Here is a 22,305-nt window from a genome sequence, read left to right on the forward strand (position 1 = left end):
ATCGTTTAAAATTAGAGAATTACTACAGCACAGGAGAGGCCATTCAGCCCATTCTGTTTACACTGGTTCTGTGAATGAGTATTTCACTGACTACCATTTTCCTAACTTCACCAAATAATCCTACACTTTGTTCCTTTTAAAATGGCAATCAAACCCACATTTGAACATTTCTATTTAATCTGTCTCCATATTATTTGGACCCTAATCACTCGCTGTGTGAAAAAACATTTATTTCTTCTAAAAATGGAGATATCAAAAAACAGTTCCAGACTTAAAGCTGAAGATTTATGAAGATGTTTCCATTTTACTTTGTTAGTCTGTCAGGTTTATGAATTGACAACAGTGCAGGACTCATATTCCAACATCTTTAAACAGAGTGAAAAATCCACATGTCTGGAATTTCTTTTTGCCCAATCTAGAATGCACACTTTCTCCCCTAGGGATCCCAATCACTCACCAGGGTCACCATGCAGGGTCAAGAGTCATGGCAACTCCTTGAGAAACAAGCAGAAATTTGTGTTATTATGGCAGATTTTGAGTTTAGGGTCATGACCTATGGGTCAAATGAAAGTTCTGATCCTGCACTGGGTGACAAGGAGTAGCAGGCATTTGATGGTGATTTTACAGAAATTGAGCAATTTGGCCAATGGGTAGACTTGTCTTCCAGTAAATGGCAATGGATGGACTTGTCTTCCAATCAAGGGCAATGGGTAGACTTGTCTTCTAGTCAATGTCAGTGGGTAGACTTGTCTTCCAGTCAGCTCAGAAAGCTGAAGGACCAAAAAGGGAAGCTACCTTTTGACTTTAGGAGTCTAGGAATGGTATTGACTGGATTGTTTGACAGAGAGCTGGCATGTACTCAGTGGGCTGAATGGCCTCTGTCTGTGCCTGTATTGACTCTAATTTGGGAATGGACACAGCACAACTGAGAAGAAAATTGAACAGGGAAACCGAACGAAGATCTCTATTCACTGACCGCTTGTATGTGAGGTTCAGGGGAGTGCAGACGGGGGACTCCCAACTTGGTGTTTCCAACAGCATGAACCAGTCACTAAAATGAGCACGGTTCTTGAGAGCTGATGGCAGTATTGCCAGGAGGAAACGGGAGAAAATTGTTGCAACAGAAATTGAAAGGTAAAATATTTTCTGTCAACTAAAGAGACTTTGAAGTGGAATTGTGAGCTGTGTGTGTGTGTGTTAGGAGCCTGTAAAGTGAACCACTCTGCTAGTCTTTTTCTGAGTTTGTCATGCCAATTAAAGTTAAAAGCATTCGTTTTGCTTGGGCGTGTTCTTTGGCTGAGATTACAAAGATTAAACAAATACTTCTTCCATACGCTGTGTCTTTGGTAAACATTCCATCAGTTCCAGCCTGTAAAACACTGCCGTTTTATGGAGGGTTTTTATGTCTATTGATTCAATCCTTTAGGGGATTTATTCTAAAAGCAACAGAAAAATTGCATCAATTTGCGATTCTCGACTCCCCGTCCTACATATTTATCTCAGTCTTGCCAAGGAAACAAAGAGATTCATAAATAAGTAAGTGTGTAGTGAGAACTTAATTTTATGTGTGGATTTGATTATCAGTTTTCCACTGTGTTTCGTATAAGTTTGAAGTGTGATACGTCTCTCCTGTTAGAAGCATTAGTTTCTCATCTGGAAGAGAAAATTACTTGCTTCTGAAAAATCAGGAAAGAGCCTGTTCAGAAGTGATCTGTAGTTTACAAGAAGATCTGTAGATTTCTTCAGCATCTTGTCTGAATTTTTTCCCGTCTCTCGACGCAGACTTCTCTTGTCGCATTCACAACGTGGATTGGCCAAGTCAGTCGGTAGTAAAAACACTGAAGGGAGAATTTGACTCTCTGCCCATCTGATTCCTTATCAGTTGATAGACTACACATTTATGTGAAGCAGCTTTAGACCACATGGTACGGCATGCGGGAAGCTGTGAACGTCAGGACTGTTGCTGCTTAGTGAACATTTTCAGGCAGAGTATCTCCGTGTGGATATTTGTTGCTAAATTGTAAGTTAACTGTCGTGGTATGTGCTGGGATTCATGTGCAGTGGTAGAGTGCTCATGTTTACACTATATATATATGTATATCAAGCTGGTTTCCCAGGTGGTGCTGGAGGTTAATGGTCAATGACAGGATACTGCATTCAGATTTATCTTGAATTCAATGTAACCCTGGATAGATTTTATAAATCCTTAAATCTGTGATAAAATGCTGCGATCGTTTATCATTCGATTGTGGATTCTGAGTTAAAGGAATTGCAAACAAATAAGCTGGTTCCTTGCAGAATTTTGAGCTTTACTATCCAGTTATTGAAAATGCGTTTTGGAATAGCTAAGTGCTAAATTGAAAACTTTTCTTTGGACTTTGAATCCAGCCATATCAATGCTGTTGGTAACAGAGTGGGTTGATTTCTCAGTTTAGTTGGTGTGGACCTTTCGCTACTGCAGAGTGTTCAGTTCAGAGTGAAGGGGTCTGGGCTGCGTATTTATTTTGAAGATTTATTTTTCGGCTGGCGATTTAAAGATGTGTTTTAGAAGGTGGTGGAATCCGGCCACACAGGCAGGATCTTTAATTTCGAAGCCCGCGAGTTTGTGGGGGGATGGGAAATGAATGTCAGGGTTTGTCACTCTAATTTTCTGCAGCCTGAGGAAAGGAAACATTCCACAATGGTGGGGGGGGGGGGCGTTCAGCTACATCATTTCAATAATTAATACCATTGTGGAATTTGTGAAACTGCATAGCATTTCTTTTGCGGGAAAAGTGAAATGGATTGTTAATCGCGCATGTGTTTTTTTAAAAGGAATAACTACTTTCATTCAGCCACTTTCCATATTTAATGGCCGTTAATGACAGGTGTTTCCATACGGAAGGCAGTTTGGCCCATTGTACCTGTGCTAGCATTGTCATCAGGAACACCAGCACTATGCCCGATCGTAGTAGGCACCTGGATTACTGTGTGCAGTTTTGGTCTCCTTATCCAAGGAAAGATAATTTTGCCACAAAGAGAATGCAGGAAAAGTTAACCAGACTTGTAGCTGGGATGGCAGGACTGTCCTATGAAGAGAGATTGGGCAAACTGAACCTGTATTCCCTAGAATTTCAAAGAATTTGAAAAGGTGCAGAAAAGATTTACAAGGATGTTGCCAGGGTTTGAAGGTTTGAGCTATAGGGAGAGGCTGAATAGACTGCGGCTATTTTCCCTGGAGTGTCGGAGGCTGATGGGAGACCATATAGAGGTTTATAAAATCATGAGGGGCATAGATATGGTAAATAGCCAAGGTCTTTTCCCAGGGTAGGGGAGTCCAAAACAAGAGGGCATTGGTTGAAGGTGAGAGGGGAAAGATTTTAAATGGTCCTAAGGGACAACTTTTTCACACAGAACGTGATGCGTGTATGGAATGAGCTGCCAGAGGAAGTGGTGGAGGCTGGTACAACTACAACAGTTAAAAGGCATCTGGATGGGTATATGAATAGGAAAGGATATGGGCCAAATGCTGGCAAATGGCACTAGATTAATTTAGGATGTCTGGTCGGCATGAACGAGTTGGACCGAAGGATCTGTTTCCATACTGTACAGCTCCATGACTCTATGACTTATAATTTGAAGTGATCTTGTAAAATAGTTAAAGCGATAGGCAGGGTAGATGTTTCCCCTGTTTGGGGAATCAAAAGCCAGGAAACACAATTCAAAAATAAGGGGGAAACCGCTTAAGTCCAAAATGAAGAGAAAGTTTTTTTACTTAGAGTCTTGTGAACCTTTGGAACCTTACAACAAAGGGATGTGGAAGCTTAGTCTTTAAGAATATTTATGGTAGTGGCTGATAGATTTCTGATTACCAGCAGTGTACAGGGTTGTAGGTAAGGAGGTGGGTAAAAGACATTGAAATGTTCAATGAATGGTGATTGTATTGGTTAGGCCACTTTTGTAATACTGTGTGCAATTCTGGTCTCCCTGCTATAGGAAGGATGTTGTGAAACTTGAAAGGGTTCAGAAAAGATTTACAAGGATGTTGCCAGGTTTGGGGTGTTTGAGCTAAAGGGTGAGGCTGAATAGGCTGGGGCTATTTTCCCTGGAGCATGAGAGGCTGAGGGGTGACCTTATCAGAGTTTATAAAGTCATGAGGGGCATGGATAGGATGAATAGCCAAGGTCGTTTCCCCAGGGTAGGGGAATCCATAACCAGAGGGCATAGGTTTAAGGTGAGAGGGGAAAGATTTAAAAAGGACCTAAAATCATCCTTTACTGTGTAAATTCCAGGGAATACAAGGTATCATTCTGGTACCTAATCTAAGGTACACTCCCTCCAAAAGCAATATATCCTTCCACTGGTGTGATGCCCAGAAATGCCTGGGTTTGAATCCCATCATGGCAGATGGTGGAATAAAATAAATAACTTTGAATATAAGTCTGGAATTAAGAATCTAATGATGACCGTGAATCCATTGTTGATTGTCAGCAAAAGCCCATCTGATTCACATCCTTTAGGGAAGGAAACTGCCGTCCTTACCTGGTCCGGCCTACATGTGACTCCAGACTCACAACAATATGGTTCACTCTGAACTGCCCTCTGGTCAATTAGGGATGGACAATAAATGCTGATCTAGCCAGTGATGCCTTTATCCTGTGAAGGAATTTTTAAAAAAAGTCCTGTCATCCCAGGGAACAATCTAGTCAAGCTTTGATGTACTGCAATGCAATTATATCTTCCATTGATATCAAGTCCAGAATATGCAGAGTAATTCAGCTGTAGGCTTTCCAGAGGCCTGCTCAGATGTAGAAAAATAGTACTTCTCATTAACATGAATCCACCCCAATTGATAAAAGCCCAGCCAACCCATATGAGGTTCTTGCAATGATGTGAATAATATAATGGCGTATCTTCACCTAAATATTGATTAATCTATAGCTCATCAGTGATTTCCCCCTTGGAAGAAACAATTGTTGCTTTATTCCACTACTTTACAACCATTTATGTGGTATTTTTCTTGACTTTTCTTTTTCCTTGTTCAATTTGTGGCAAAGCCTTCAATCATTCAGTCCATCATTCTGGAATGTTGCCTCATCCTGTAACCTTTTAACCTTTTCTTTATCTCAAACACCATCTCTTTGACCAAATGTTTTATTAATCCTAGGTCAGCTCCTAATTTCTTTGGTATATTTACATTCCAGACATTGTAAACATAAAAACCACTCTTCATAACCATTTCCCCTGTTTTGAACGGGGAATGTGATGTTTACAACTCATCAGTCCTTTGATATAATTCCCATTGCCCCAGTTCACTCCTATTTCTTCCCTTTCCTCCATTGTACTCTGAAGTGTAGGTCATCTAGTCCCGATGGTTTACCGACGGCAACATCCATTAGAGTTTTAATATTACTTTCTTAAATTTGTGGGTAATTAGTCACTCTTTTGCTCCTTTCCCAAGGAATTATTTGCACTCATTTCTTACGCCATAATTTAGAATTCATAAGAAAGTAGCAGCAGGAGTATGCCATTCAGCTCCTAAAATCTACTCCATCATTCAGTTAGCTGCTGCTTGACCTGTACAATGTTTCTCATCTCATTGTGCTACAAAAGAATATTGACAGAGTCTGCTGAGGTAAAGAAAACGAACATTAACTTTATTTAAGAAACATCTCACTGCTCCTAATTTTGTCGCAAGACTGCGAGAGTAAAATCATATGACATTGTATAATCCTGTGATTATCTCATTAACATATCACATAGTCAAACTTATCCTCTTATACTACATCTCCAAAAGTGTCTGATTCTACCCTTTATATTGTATGTCCACCCAAGTTCCTGATTCAAGGTGGATGCTACATTTCCTTTCAAGTCTCTTATTATACCCATGATACTGCAATCTACACCTCAACTCGATTTACCCATTTTAACAGCAAAAATTATTTTGCTGTAACACCAACTGAGCTCTGTTACTTAAGAGCTTTTTGCCTTGCTAGGAATCCAGGCTGAACAATTCCTTTACATTCAACCTGTAAGACTCATTCTCCCTTGGCACCATTCACACATACGTGGAACAGACACTTAGAACGTGAAGTCTGTAGGAAGAGAAATTATCAACCGTGACACTTACTATGAGACAAACAGTTATCATAGATACCCCAGGTGGCCTAAGTCTGGAGACACAGATACTGGAGCAATGAGGAACAGCTGAGAAAATGAAACTGAACAATTTAGCAAAAGGAATGAGAGTAAAAAAAATCATTTGTTTTATTCAAAAGAATTGGAGTGAGTTGGACAGATTTTGGCTCCAATATCAATATGGATAGAAAACAGAAATTGGAGGATTATTTTTTAAAAAGCAAAAGCAAACAGAAATTAGCGATACATCCTAAAGTCCATGAACTTTGTTTTCTAGCAGTCTGATTATCACACCATACAGGCAGTCGTCATGTCCTGGAGTCTGTTCGTCAGTCAATTAGTAGGCAAGTCAGAACACAGTGCAGGACAACATAAAATAGCCATTTAAAGTCCAAGAATAACTTGTATGTCGGATCTTTAAAATTAATATAGTACATCCTTGTACGGGGTTATGCTTGTTAGTGCAAGAATTAATAAGTTGGACATTTGTAAATTGGGGGCCCCTTGTAAAGCTCAGTTTGTGGAGTATGATCAAATTCAGCTCTTCCTTTGTAGTGTTTGTGTATAGGAAAGAGATGATTGCACTGGAGAGGGTTGAGAGGAGATTTCCAAGGATGTCAACTGAAATGGGAAATGAGGAAAAATTGGATAGTTTCCTTTGTTTGTTTCCGTCGGAATTGAGGAGGCTGAGGGGAGACAAAATTGAAGAGAATCATGTTTTGTGGGGTGTGGATAGGAAGGCCCCATTCCCCATGTTTGAAGCATAGATTTAGAAAAAGGGTAAGGAAGTTGAGAAGGGATTTGAGAGGAAATGTTTTCATCAAGATGGTGATAGGGGTCTGGAACTCACTGCTTAACAGGTGAGAGAGGCAGAAATCTTCATCACATTTAAAAAGTTGTGCAATGCGCTCTTGAGGTGACATGACTTGAAGACTGCAGCCCAAGAACCAGAGAGTGGAATTAGGCTGGATGGCTCCTTATTGGCTGGTGCAGACACTGTGGGCTGAAAGGCCTTCTTCCATGCTGTAAATTTCAATTTCTTTGATTAAAGTGGTAATGACTATTGCCTATTGGGTAGATGATGGACTGGGTTTTCAACTTTGCTACCTGGGCTAGAAGCATCACTTTGACAGAGCAGAGGCGGAAGAATCTACTAGAAGGATTGTGACTCCCTTAGTATTCTACCAAGAAGTAGGATGTGGGAGAGAGGCAATTAATTACCCGCTCCCATCCCACCATCTTGTTGAGGGCCATAATAACTGTAGGCCTGGATGGGGGAGTCGACCTGTAGAGTGCCAGATCAGTGGGGGTATGAGCTGTTACAAGCTGACCTACAGATCCTTGTGCCATTTTGGTGTTTAGACAGGGAAATCTTCAGCTTCTGTCATCCTGGGCTTCTGTTTCCCTCTCCTGAAGGTGATTGGCTGAACCTCCACCATTTACTCAAGAACCACTCCCTTTCATTGATTACTTCCTCCCTGCCTCCTACGATCTGGCTGAGGTGAGGAGAGGAGGTTAAGGAAACATAAGACATCGAAGCAGGAGTTGGGTCATTTTATCAAACAACACTGTAGCGATTGGAATGAAGTCAGCCAAGAGGACTTCATTGAAGATGACTTCCCTGATTGAGAAAATATTAGACTGGCCCAATCAGGGAGCCCTGGCTGACAGGTAAAACCAGGACTGTCAGAGGTTCTGTTCACTCTGAGAACTGGCTCGGAGGGAGCTGAACCAGTGTCAAAGACTTTTCACATGTAAATACATTGGTGATGGAATACAACCCTCTGTGGAGTTATTTCAAACACCCTCACAAATGAGCCGCCATATTGCCTCCCCATCCTATTGCTACAATATGGAAACTCCCCTTGGTTCCTTAATGGTCAAAAATCTCTTAACATCTGTTTAAATGTGTTGGCGCAGGCTTGGAGGGCCGAAGGGTCTGTTCCTGTGCTGCACCGTTCTTTGTTCTTCATCCACTGCTCTAGGGAGTAGAGAATTCCTAAGATTCACCGCGCTTTGAGTGAAGAGGTGAAGGTTGGCAGATAGAAACAGGACTTTGTGCGGCATCACCTGAAAGAAGGCATCCTGAGTTGGTAAGAACCTAGCATTGGCCAGGCCTACCACCACACCAGCAAACATTCCAGCAGGGGCAGAGAAACCACTGCCAACTCTTGGTGGGTCACCTCATCGCTGTTTGTGGGATCTTGCTGCACTCCAAATCAATTACTGCTTTCTCTGCGGTACAGCAATGACGCAGAAAAACTGGGTGGACGACTTTGTGCTTCCAGAACCAACACGGTACTGCGGAGAAGTTATGAAAAGCCGTGCCATTCTCTTTGCTAATGGGAATAAAGGAGCTACGTAGACATGTAACTGAACACATCACTGAAGGCCCTGGTCCTACTGTCGGAAAAGTGACGATGATGCCTTTATATCTATTAACAAAGACTGGGATTAGGGCGACTTGTGCTCCAAATCATCCATTTACATTTTCCCTGAAGCCTAGTGTCACATTCAAGGTGAAGGCTTTGCGGAGATGTGACACATTAACAAAACAGATGGATATTACGGGGAAGGGGAGGATGCTAATTGTTTAAATGGTAAAAGTGTCAAAACAGCTGCCAGTGAAGCTGTTGTTGACACCAGTGCTGGCAAATAACTGTGTAATATAAAATCACAATGCCTTACTCTAATGAGCCAAGTGAACAAATATTGCCACACTAACTTTCGCAGCAGGTACAGATTCTTCAGAATGGCAGTTATGCCAGAAACGTGTCATTTGTACTTGTAATACATCCTGTCATGGTAATTCTGCAAGAGTTTGAGAAAAATGTATTATTTCACATTAAAAAAGAATACATGGCACAGAACCAAGCCATTGGACACAGCCAACGTTAATACCCAATACAAGACTCCTTTCAGTCAATGCAATCTAACCCAATCAACACATCCTTCCATTCTTTACTCCGTCTGTTTCTCCTGAAATGCAGCAACACTGTTTGCATCTGCTCCATTGCATGGTAGCAAGTCCCACACTTCAACCACTCTCAGCTGTGGGTAAATATGTGGCTCTCTCTCCATTCAGTCAGAAATTTGTGCATCAGACTGTTGCGGAGATCATGGGGAGTATGGCTGCTGTCTGGTGAGCCAGCATTGCCTTTTTCTTCAGGAGTGCCACAGGGCACAGGTTATTTGTTGTACTCCTTGTGTGGCGAGTCCCTGCCCATCACATGCTTGGCACAGTGGCTTAGTAGTTAGCACTGCTGTCTCACAGTGCCAGGGACCTGGGTTCGATTCTAACATCAGGCGACTGTGTGGAGTTTGCACGTTCTCCCCGTGTCTGTGTGGGTTTTCACTGGGTGCTCCGGTTTCCTCCCACAGTCCAAAGATGAGCAGGCTAGGTAGATTAGCCATGCTAAAAAATTCCCTGTAGCGTGTAGGCTGGGTGGATTAGCCATGGGAAATTCAGGATTATGTAGTGGGTGGGTAGGTCTGGGTGAGATGCTCTTCAGAGGGTTGGTGTGGATTCGATGGGCTGAATGGCCTGCTTCCACACTGTAGGGATTCTATGATTCTATCACTGGCTTAATAAGGGCCTCAATTGTCAGAAGCCTTGAAAGGCCATTGCCCACTAATGCCCCACCGGATTAAATGCCCCTGCCTCACCAAACTAACCAAAGGCAACGGCACAAGCTTCCAGCCATGGGTTCAAGCTTTACTTCAAATCTTAAACATACAATTCACAGCTGATGCCCCTGTGTAGTACTGAGGGAGAGCTGTTCTGTTGGAGTTGCTGTTGGTTGGATGAGATATAAATCCATCTCTATCAGGCAGGCGTGAAAGATCCCATGCCACCATTTGAAGATGAGCAGGCATGTTATTCTCAATGTCCAGAACTTATCTCTGAAATCAGCACCACACAAAATAAAGTTGTTCTCATCATTATTAGACCGATAGTTATGGGTGCTTTCTCTATACACATTGGCTGCCGTGCTTTCCAAATTATATTTCATCAAGGAAAAGCACTTCATTGGTTGTAAGCCACTTTGAGACAGCCAATGGTCATGGAAAGCAGTATATAAATGCGGGCCTTTCTCTGGCTAAAGATGTTTCTCCTGAATTGCCAATTGGATGTATTTTTGATTTTTAAGAATAACCCCCTAGTTTTGTATTCCCCCACAAGTTTATTGCTATTTATATCTTGATAGCAACATTGAGGATTGGCCCAGCACACTTATGGAGCAGATTGTGGATGCACTCGAATAAATAACAGTGGGTTCTGGAAATTCTCAACAGGCCAAACAATGTCCGTGCTGGAAGAAAAAAATAACATTTCAAGTCATTGGCTTTGTATCAGAAACCCTATCAGAAAATAGTTCCTTTTGCATTGCTGAGTAAAGGCACACGCTGTAAGAGCTTTTCATTTTGCACTCATCAGGTCAGAATCGCAAGAATACCAGATCTTAAAGGGAACATCAATTTATGTTGTTTGCTGCAAATACTCAGCTTCTGTCTCAATAAGTGACCATGATCTCTTTTGCGTCACTTTCTGCTTCCTTTAACTTGGAAAGGCATGAGTTAATCAAGGATAGATTTATTAAAGGTGGCTTGTGTCGGACGAACTTGATTGAAATGTCTGTCGAAGCAGTTCAGTATTGTGTATATTTACTTAATTGCTTGTGCACAGCAGCTAGCTCTCAAAGAACTGTTTCAGCCTCACATTTAACCATCTCTGCCTTGTTCACAGCACCATGTGATTCATCATTCCTTTCAAGGAACAAAGCTAAACAGTGATAACACTGTGGAGCTGGAGGAACACAGCAGGCCAGGTGACGTTTTGGGTTGGGACCCTTCTTCAGAAAAAAAGGGTCTTTCTGAAGAAGGGTCTAGACCCGAAACGTCAACTTTCCTGCTCCTCTGATGCTGCCTGGCCTGCTGTGTTCATCCAGCTCCACACGGTGTTATCTCCGACTCCAGCATCAGCAGTTCTTACTATCGCTGAGCTAAACACTGATACCTCTTTTCAGCTCCTCTGCCACTGTTGTGCCTTTTTGTACAATTTGCCTTCCTCAGGACTTGTGCCGGTTTGCCACCATGGAGATGGCAGGATATAAGCAAATACCTTCTCACCACCACACCACCCCCAACCAGCAGGCAACACGGGTGACTGCCAGGTTTCTGCAATTTGAAGGGCTTTTCTCTGCAACTTTCTCTGGTAAATTTGCTGAAGATTGGACCTCCCATTGATATAAAAAATGTGAATGAGTTATATTTGTACAGGCTGCATTTGGTCCCACCCCAGTGGCAGGGCACTGACTTGGACACTCACTGCCCAAGCTGCCACAACGACACTGACATCACTACGATGCTGTAGGTAGTTGCCTGCATCTGAAAATGTTCCTTGCAGTCAACCCAGACTCACCAGAGAAGCTTCCTTCCTATATCAGGCTCCCTGCATTGGGAACTTCAATAAACTTGCCTCAATAATTTAAAAAAAGAACTCCCATTCATGAAATGTGTGAAAGCAGAGGAGCTCACAGGAAGAGCCTCGATCCCTTCATTGTATACCCCACTCCCTAAGCCAAGAAGCTTGCCAAGAGGTGAGTGGAGTGGAGAATGGGGGCAGTGGGCTGTCAGTGCATAGTTATGACACCAGACAGGAAGTGTACCTTTAAGACTGTTACATAGTATCATGACATGTGACATTCTGGTGTAAAGGTATCCACCTCACCCTCCGTGACTCAGTCAGTGTCGTGGAGTCAGTTCAGTGTTTTCAATCACAGTCAGTTAATCTGTATGTGATGTAAATAACTACAGTAAGGACCAAGGCTGTATATGAATCTGTCATTTTATAACAGGGTAATTAGTTAGTGTTGTTAAGAAATTTCAAGACATCTGTTTCGACAATAACCCAATCCTTGTATAGTATAATACATTAGCTAAGATAGCAGGCAGAACTCAGACAATATCATACAGGCAGTACTGTTTGACCGAGGCAACTACATCGGAGGAGAATGAGGAATAGGGTGCAGGGTGGAGAGTGGCAAGCTGGGTGCTGAGAAGAGCAGAGAATTGTGGCAGTGGTGATGTCAGTGGTACCAACTCCCATTTTCAATAGAAAGTGAGTGAACAGCTATGATATCATTGGTAGAGTCAGAAATTAAGGCAGAAAACTAGGCCCGATTTCTGATTATCCTACTTTTTAGTGAGGCCACGAGCAAGTACCCTTCTGTCAAATGTCTTGGAATGTTTTGTTGTATTAAAGGCACTATATAAATGCAAGTTGTTGGCCTTTGTTTTGTTCTTGCCGTTTTTGTTGTGTATTTGACATTGACCTGGAGTTGGAAATTCCATCAGAAACAGAAGTCCAGGATTGCCAAAGAGAAATAGTGCAGCAAATTCCTCACTCCAACAGCACACCCTTAACGTGCTATGAGTGAGCCTTACTTACAGGAAGTTGCACAATGACAGAGAAAACACAATGTAAACATGTTAGTTCCTTTGAATTACAGTTTGAGTTTCAACATCTGAAATGATAATACTTGAGTAACAGAAACCTAATTGAACGTAGTCATTTGTTGAATAGAATGGAAACAGCCAACTATAAGGAGTCACCTTTGTCACTGGACTATCAAGGAACTATTTGCTGCCACAAATTCTGTTTCATTATCAAATGAGTGAGATAATGTCAAATATTGACCAGTTATCTGTGTGTTCAGCTCCTTTGGCTTGAGTACCTGATAATATGTCACTGCAAAACCTCATACCCACTCCAGACTAAGAACCACATCTTACCTGTCATGTTTCTTTCTTAGAATTTCAGAATTAAAATTGTCATTGTTACACCCTGACAGAAGTTGCTTATCCACTTTCTGTCAGTGAAATTACCTGTGGTTGTGTAGCTTTTACAAAATGATTTGTGTATGGGATGTGGTGACACCAGCTCAGCAACATATCTTGCCCAATCTTCAATGCCTTGAGAACATTAAGAGTCAACCAGCTAACGAGGATAGGTTGGATTTTTTATTCACTTTTACAACTTGTCATGGTAAGAGTTTGAACTCATGAACTCTGGGTTCTTACTCCAGTACCGGAACAATTACACCACAATAATGTTTGATGTCGTAAATCTGTGAGAGATAATGTGAATGGTATTTTAGTGTTCCGATGATCAGTCCACAAAATGACCTTTTCTCAAGATCATAAGAATTCAGAGAAGGGGCCAACAATTTGGATACAGAACTGGCTTGAAGGAAGGACACAGAGGGTTACTTTTCAGACTGGAGGCCTGTGACCAGTGGTGTGCTGCAAGGATCGGTGCTGGGTCCACTACTCTTTGTCATTTATATAAAAATGATTTGGATGTGAACATAGGAGGTATGGATAATTTATGAATAATATGTTTGCAGATGACACCAAAATTGGTGATGTAGTGGACAGCAAAGAAGGTTATTTCATAGTACAACAGGACCTTGATCAGATAGGCCGATGGTCTGAGGAGTGGCAGATGGAGTTTATTTAGATAAATGTGAGGTGCTGCATTTTGGAAAGGCAAGTCAGGGCAGGACTTATACACTTAATGGTCAGGCCGTAGGGAGAGACAGACCATGGAGTATAGGTTCATAGTTCCTTGAAAGTAGAGTCCCAGGTAGATAGAATAGTGAAAAAGGCATTTGATATGCTTGCCTTTATTGGTCAGTGCATTAAGAATAAAAGTTGGGAGGTCATGTTGCAGCTGTACGGGACATTGGTTAGGCCACTTTTGGAATATTGCATGCAATTATGTTCTCCCTGCTATAGGAAGGATATTGTGAAACTTGAAAAGGTTCAGAAAAGACTTACAAGAATGTTGCCAGAGTTGGAAGGTTTGGGCTAATTTCTCTGGAGCATCGGAGGCTGAGCAGTGACCTTATAGAAGTTTATAAAATCATGAGGGGCATGGATAGGGTGAATAGTCAAGGTCATTTCCCCAGGGTAGGGGAGTCCATAACTGGAGGGCGTACGTTTAAGGTGAGAGGGGAAAGATTTAAAAGGGACCTAAGGGGTAACTCTTTCATGCAGAGGGTGGTGCATGTATGGAATGCGTTGCCAGAGGAAGTGGTGGAGGCTTGTACAGTTACACTATTTAAAAGGCATCTGCATGGGTACCTGAATAGGAAGTGTTTAGGGAGATATGGGCCAAATAATAGCAAATGGGACTTGGTTAATTTAGGATATCTGGTCGGCACGGACGAGTTGAACCGAAGGGCCTGTTTCCGTGCTGTACAATGATTTCTCCCCAATTGGGATAAGATCAGGGATCATCTAATGGTAAGCTCAACTCCACTTCACAGTCTGCCCTTGAGTCCCATATTGATGAAAAATCTAACTCAGACTTCATCATCTTCAATGACCAATCTTCCGTTCCAGTCCAGGCAAGAAAATTCCACAGACTATCAAACCTCTGAGATAAAAAAAAAACCTTCCCCATCTCAGTCTTAAATGGGAGATACCTTACTTTTAAACTGTGTTCAGTCTTAAATGGGAGATACCTTACTTTTAAACTGTGTTCCCTAGCTGTCAGCATCCACCCTGTCAGTCCCCTCAGGGTCTTATACCTATTGACAAGATCACCTCTCATTTCTTCTAAGCTGCAGTGAGTATAGGACCCAACCCCTCCTCGTAAGAAAACCCTATCATCCCAAGAAGCAGTAAAGTGAGCCCATCAATTTAGGAAGTGAAGGATACATAAGGGAAGAGAGAAGAAAGATCTAAAAAAGACACGAAGGGCAATTTTTTAACACAGAGAGTGGTTCATGTAGAATGAACTGCCGGAGGAAGTGGTAGATGTGGGTACAGTTACAGTGTTTAAAAGACACTTGGATAAGTACATGAATAGGAAATGTTTGGAGGGATATGGGCCAAGCAGGTGGGACAAGTTTAGTTTGGGATTACGGTCGGTTTGGACTGGTTGGACCAAAGGGCTTGTTTCTATGCTATATGACTCTATGACTGTATAACTTAAAGCACAGTAAAAAAAAACAAAGAGTAAACTGAGAGCATATGAATCACAAGAAAAAAATAAGAACAATTTTCCTGCCCAGTACCAACAGGAAACTGTAATTACCTGCCCTCTGAGGGCAGAAAGTAAGGGTGATTGCTTGTCACACCAGCTCTGAGTCCCTTTTCTGTTGCTGTGAGGTTTGCAGTGTTTCTGCACAGCAGCTGTAATGCAACATTAGTGTGTTCCAATGGAAATGCAGTGGAGGCCACTCTACCTCATTTTCTTGAGCTGGAAGATATCCAGACAAAAGGACATTGGGAGGGAGGAGACTGCTGTGAACCTGCAGTTGGGCTCCTCTCAGGGTTGGAAGAGCTGAGGGTGCAAGGAATAAAGTGTCCCCTTTTATTCGACAGTCTGTGCCCTCCTTCCAACTGTTCTTCAGTGTCCGAGAATTTCAAGTTGATTTTACTTGTGGGGGTGGGGCAGGGGAGGAGGTGACTAGACCACATTAATGGGCCAGTCCACCAGCACCATGCCCTCTTTGGTCTAGATAAATGGAGTCTTCTACTTGTCTCGAACCCGAGGTAAGGGTCAGGGTTTTGATGGCATGAGAGGGGGGATGTCAGGAATCTTGATCCCGATACTTCTGATGAGGCCGTAGGATGGGACCCACTGAATTGCGTATTTCTGCCACCATCTCTGCCCAGAGGTGGCCTTTATTGATCAGTAGACGCTCCTCATCTCATCGCACTGTGATACAGCAGCCAGTTGAAAAGATAGGGCAGAGAAATCTGAGAGAAAAAGACAGACAATCCCTGAAGAGGGGGCAAGATACAGAGATCCATTGTAACCTGAAGCAGTGTAAGGGGATAGAGATAAAGTGAGACAGAATTACCTGACAGAACACATCCATCTCAATAGGGAAGCAAACTGTACACAGTAAGAGTCATTAAGGCACCAAAGGAGGCGGTATAGCCAATTGAGTTCATGTTGGAGAGGTAAATATTTATTTTGAGAAGTATTTGAGAGGAAACTGTTGACTTGAGCTGTGCGTCAACATGATTAAGGCAGAGTAAAACTAAAGAGATGTTCAAAAACTAGGAGAGTCCAGCCAGCTGCATTCTGAGCATTTCACAGAAGCAGTGCTGAATTTTCCTACACTGGACTGAATCATCATTGTCACCCTAGGACAGATTAAAGAGATTCTCCATCCAGATTAATGTGAGGAAGATTAAACGGCCAGTGTGTTCACAACTGTACAACTAAGATCATAGAATCCCTACAGCATGGAAACAGACCCTTCGGCCCAACAAGTCCACAACAGCCCTCAGAACATCCCACCCAGACCAAAGCACCCCCCCCCCCACCCCACCACCATAACCCACCTAATCTATACATCCCTGGACATTATAGACAATTTAGCATGGCCAATCCACCTAACCTGCACATCTTTGGACTGTGGGAGGAAACCAGAGCACCAGGAAGAAACCCATGGGGGTGGGGGGTGGGGGGGAGCAGGATGTATAAACTCCACACTGACAGTCACCCAAGGGTAGAATTGAACGTGGGTTCCTGGCGCTGTGCTAACCACTGAGCCACTGTGCCACCCCACAGTGACGTGCCCCATTAGGAGGAAGAGGACTGAAGCCACTATCACTCCACTCTGTCACGTCTGCTGTCTGCCTGGAAAAGATTCTGTTTGATCCAAGAACTTATTAAGACCTTTAAGTATCAAACTTGTTACACGCTGCTTCATGAAGTGCTTGCTTTTGCTGCTGAAGCAGATTTGCCTGTGCTACATTATGAATTGCGAAGAGGTTTGCAGTGGAGCACATAATGTAATATAAAGTAAATTAAATTCATTCTTAGAAGGAGTCGAAATGAATGTGTCTGAGTGCACTGTCACTGCAGGAAGCATGCTTTTTCTTTGGAATTGATATTGGGTGATTAACTTGTTGGTACACTGAAACTGATTCCATTGCCTTGGTGATTTTGAAGTTGCAGTCTGTTCTTTTTCACACCTAATTTTATTTCCATTTTGAGTCATAAGCTGAAGGTTAATTCTTATTTTCTGTCTTGTTTTTGTACTAACAGCGCGATTATCAGTTTAATGGGACCACATTTTATAATAATGTGCATCACTGTTTCAATTACATAAAATTATGAAGGTGTTTACAGGATAGACTGTAAAACCCAGGCGTTGTAACAGGTTCAGTTGAAGCTAAGGGTGCAGTTTTATGTGCATTTATTTACATTTCTGAGATGTTGCACATTCGCTGATGATTACAGTGTTAAAATCATGACCATGCAGGTTGCTGGAATATCTTAGATCCAGCTGAGAATGTAGTTAAACTGATAGCATTGGAAATACTACCATTCCATTTTATAGCCAAGGAAGAATTTAGACCAAGTAATTTCTTGGAATGTCTTTTAAAGTGAATTACAGCAAAAGGTTCTTTTTAATGGATTTTTTTTAAAGGGGAGAACCCATTCTTAATGATAAAACATTGCCAAATGTGATTTCAGAGATTGGCTGAATTCAGTGTTCAAAATTGACAATTTGATGACATGATGAACAGAATAGCGAAGTTTAACATCAGTTTTCAGTAATCTGCTGGATTCATTCAAAGTTCCTAAAACCTGAACATTGACCTCTCTCTAAAAACATGTATTTTTAAAAAAATCCTTGGAATTCAAGCTGGTATTGTGTCATGATATTTCACAGATGGAGTCCAATGGCCCATCATATTTCTGCTGATTGTCTGAAAGAGATGTTCATTTAGATCCATTCAACTGTCCTGTCTTCCTCATAATTATAAAAAAATTCTTTTTAAAGGCTAATGTAAGCTCTGTTTTCTATTTTAGTCCAGCTTTCCTTATCCCGTTAATACTCTACATAAAGAATAATCTCTAAACCTGTCCTTTCATCCCTAGTAGGATAGGCTTAAAGTTGTGTCCTTACTGTACCGGTTCACCAAGTGAAAATGTTTTTATTCAAGCTATCCAATCAAAATCTCTTACAATTTCAATCACTGTTTTACGATCTTAACCTTCTTCGCCAGTGAACAAGTGTCCCATCATCTTGAGTCTTTCTTACATGAGCGAATGTTCATGTCTTGGGGATTATTTTCACAAATTACATCTACATAGCTTCACGTCGTTACCAAAGTGGTGTTTCCTAAATTGGACCTGGTCTGTTCCCTGTGCTTCTTCAGGAATAAATGTTTAAAAAGACATTGATCATCATCTTTGAAGCAAGTCAGGGGAGCCCCAATTAGATTTTACTGAAACTGCAGGAATGCTGCTACAACTGCATTATGTATAGAATCCTGACAGTGTAGAAATGGCCATTTAACCCATTGAGTCTGTACTAACCCTCCGAAGAGCATTCTAGCTCTGTAACCTCACAGGGAGTTTTTACCATGACTAACCCACCTAACCTGCACATCCCTGGACACTGTGGGCCAATATTTTGCATGGTCAATCCACCTAATCTGCACATCTTTGGACAGTGGGAGGAAACTGGATCATCTGGAAAACACCCACGCAGACACGGGGAGAATGTACAAACTCCACACAGTTGCCCGAGGGTGGAATTGAACTCAGGTCCCTGGAGCTGTAAGGCAGCAGTGCTAACCAGTGTTGCCTATGGTATAGGGAGCAGGTAGAGCTGTAGCGTAGATGCACAAGTCTCTTTTACAGTGCTTTACACCGGAATGCAATGATATCCCCATCATTGTATGATGTAACACAGTACAACATTCTAGACATACTGAATACTGGTTCTTAGCAACATCAGTCTCAAGCTAATGGAGGCACCTTTTATTTTTGACTCTGTAAATGTACTGTGGTAAATTTTCATGCCTGGTTTCTGGCAGTAGTAAAACTGTCCCAGAAACAAAGTCAGTAGGAGTGAAAGAAAATGAACTGGTTCCTGGATTGAGGTTAGATGCTCAGTTACAGAATGATAAGCACCAAGTGATAATTTCACTTTGCTTCCATATAAGTTGAGTTTAGTAGAAGAGTGTTGTGTGGGCAATTGAAACTAACTGCTCTAAATATAAGCTAGCCATAAGTAAATGCAGTAGAGACTTTAATGTTCTATCATGGGATGTGAGCATCATTGTTTGGGCCATCATTTGTTCTTTGGCTCTAATTGCCCTGGAGAAAGTGGTGGCAAACTGCTTTCTTGAACTAATACAATCTGTGTGGTGCAGGAATACTGACGTTGCAGTTAGGAATTCCAGGATTTTGACCCAGTGGTGGTGAAGAAACGAAGATATCGTTCCACCTCAGAATGTTGTCTGGCACAAAGGGGAACTTGCAGGTGTGGTGTTCCAGTGCACCTGCTGCCTTTGTTCTTCTTGGTGGGAGAAGTTTGTGTGACAATGCTGTCACTTTAAAAGGTTATTTTGCCCTGTTTTTGTTTTTGATTTTGAAGAGAGGTTGTAAAGCAGAAGTACCAAGCTGGTTAGTTAAGACCACTTGTGGAAACAGCTTGGGAGGTCTTGAATTTTATTAATGCAGCCTGCATGGGTGTGGCCAGCTCTCACAGATCAGGATTTCTGAGTAGCATCAGAAGTTATTGGTGTCTCAAAAGAGTTGGAAGCTTCATTGAATGTCTCCTGGCTACTACTGTCTCTGAATTTTCTCTTGATGTTTTCCTCCTGGATTGGAGAACTGCATGTGAGAATCTGTGTCTGAATTTTCCTTTTTGCCACGGGGTGTGTTTATGGAATGTTACTATATTGGAACAGTTAATTTGTAATAGGTACTGTATCTATTATTCTGCTAAGTTTCCAATAGAGTTGTTATTCTAAATTCCTCTTTCCTCACTTGTATTTTAACTACAGTGTTTAAATAAATTGTGTTTTGCTTAACATCGAGTAGTTTAACCAGTTGCATTGCATCAGGAATAGACACATTACATTTGCCTTTAAAATAAGAAAAAAAAAGGGTTTAGGCTACCTTCTTATAATATTTTAAGGGGACGAGATCTAGTCTATAACATTTGGAAGGCGCTATTGAATGAGTCTTGGTGAATTATCACAGTGCATCTTGTTGATGGTACACACTGCTGTCACTGGGCATCGGTGGGAGAGGGAATGAGTGTTTAGAAGGAGTGAATATGGTGCCAATCAAGTGAGTTGCTTTGTCCTGGATGGTGTCAATCTTCTTGAGTGTTGTTGGAGCTACACCCAACCAGACAAGTGGAGAGTATTTCATCGCACTCCTGACATGCGCCTTGTTCATCTATATAGCTGAAAAAACAGGAGAGCTTTGCACCTTAGAAAAATCAAGTTTTGTGCACTTTTAGCTACACAAGGCAGTGTTGCCTTTCAAAGCAGTGTGAGGGGACACTGAGACAGTATCTCCAAGAATCTTTGGGTTAAGGAAATTCTAATTGATTGAGCTGCAGTTTGTTACAAAGCTCTAAGTGCAAGGGAAGCTGGAGACCTCCAGAGCCTGTGAGCTGAAAAGATCTCTTTCTGCCCCAGCTCTCTCTTCAAGTGAAAAGACAGAAAAATTCAGAAGGAATTCTAGCAAGGAAAAATATAGGTTCACCAGATCGACTATTGAAGTGAAGAACAACCACTGCTTTCCAGACAACAGTTTGGCATCTTCATTTAAATCAGAAAGTGTTGTGACAGGTAAGTTAACCTCCCCTTGACTTAGGATCTTTAGAATTTCCCTGCCTATTTTTTTTCTCCACGCATAATACCTGTGTCAAACCATCTGTCTCTTGTCTCTTGCGTGTGTACTTTGGGGTTATAAAAGAGGTGCAGTTTAAGTAATATAGCAGTAGATTCATCATCCTTTCTTTTTTCTGCCATTCATTAAAGTGATGTGTGCTGATGATGAAGCCTGGTGTGAATTGATTTTGTTCTGAATTGCAGTCTGTCAGGCAAATTGATTCTTTTGGTGGTTGAATTGGGTTTTTGCACACTTTGTGACGGTCTGTGCAACAGTAAGGCTCGATTATTAATACAGTCTTTCCAGTTAAGTCGTCATTGAGATGTACAGCATGGAAACAGACCCTTCGGTCCAACTCGTCCATGTGCCTCCAAACCCTTCCTATTCATTTGCCCATCCAGATGCCTTTTAAATGTTGTAATTGTACCAGCCTCCACCACTTCCTCTGGCAGCTCATTCCATACACGCACCACACTCTGCGTGAAAATGTTGCCCCTAATGTCCCTTTTTTACATGTTTCCTTTCTCACCTTAGACCTGCTCCTTGAATGATCAGGGCCTCCATAAATTGGAGATTAGATTCCAGCTGTTTGGGGTCTTGTGGTGGTGAAGATCACAATCGGCCCCTGCTGCCTACTTCCACACAGCTTGCACCACATGTTAATATGGCCTCCAGCCCTCAGCTCAAATCAGGCAGCCCCTCACTTCGAACCAACAGTACTTTAAAGATTGCTTGAAAAATCCTGAAGTCTGTTTTAGTGGACATCGCTATGAAGCTGTGGAGGAGAGATCCTGATCTTTATCAGGCTCTTGCCTTATAATGACTCTGCCGGCTCTGTAGTTTCTTATCCCCATTACCCCCCCAGCATCGCCAAGTCAAGTCGTGACAAGTTGTATTTATAAAGCATCTTTAAATGAAACTATGTATGTAATGCTATGAAGAGAGAAATGAAAGTCATTCTGTTTTGCAGGAGCTCTTATATGGTAATTATGAGGGATGGTAAAGAAGGTTATTTTGTATTTGATGGTTAAATGGAATGGGTTTCTATTGACTGGCACATTTTAAACTTAAGCTGAAATGGAGCTTTACTGAACGAGACTAGAACCAATCTGCTTTCAGAGACCTCTGAAGGATTGACATTAAGTCCGTAACCTAAATGGAAGAATTAAACAGAGTGCTGCAGCAACAGACTGGCTCATTTTGGAGTTATTTACTGCTGTTTAAATGGAGGACAATTTGAGTACACATGGAGAAAGATTGATAAGTAATACACATTGAAACAATTCAATGGATTGCCTCTATCAACTTTGTCATTTTTTTTTGCCTTGATGTTGGTGAAGAATCAATGAAGAGATTGAGACAGAGGCTTTAAAGCAGACAGTGAAATCTGGCTTTAATTGCAGTAGAAACTGCTTGTATTCTACATGGCAACATCTCTTAATTGATGTTTCACGTAATTTGAAGTGGATTGAAGTCGTCTCAGTCATTAAATAGTGATTTTGCTGAGACTG

At 41.8% G+C, this 22,305-nt stretch overlaps 1 protein-coding gene across 6 annotated transcripts in view; it reads left to right on the forward strand.

The window, feature by feature from the left end:
• The window catches only part of sema4ba (sema domain, immunoglobulin domain (Ig), transmembrane domain (TM) and short cytoplasmic domain, (semaphorin) 4Ba), a 480,563-nt gene that overhangs the window by 345,680 nt on the left and 112,578 nt on the right, over window positions 1-22,305 (forward strand). The window contains exon 1 of one of the 6 annotated variants that reach the window (XM_048615828.1): window positions 1,406-1,536. The exons of 4 other annotated variants lie outside the window; for them this stretch is intronic. The gene's annotated coding sequence lies outside the window, so the exon portion shown is untranslated. Of the gene's footprint in view, window positions 1-1,405; window positions 1,537-1,918; window positions 2,021-22,305 lie in introns of those variants that run through there. One more of the 6 variants, XM_048615826.1, reaches the window with a different exon arrangement.

Source organism: Rhincodon typus, chromosome 33 (genome assembly GCF_021869965.1).
Source record: "Rhincodon typus isolate 14 chromosome 33, sRhiTyp1.1, whole genome shotgun sequence".
Taxonomy (NCBI): domain Eukaryota; kingdom Metazoa; phylum Chordata; class Chondrichthyes; order Orectolobiformes; family Rhincodontidae; genus Rhincodon; species Rhincodon typus.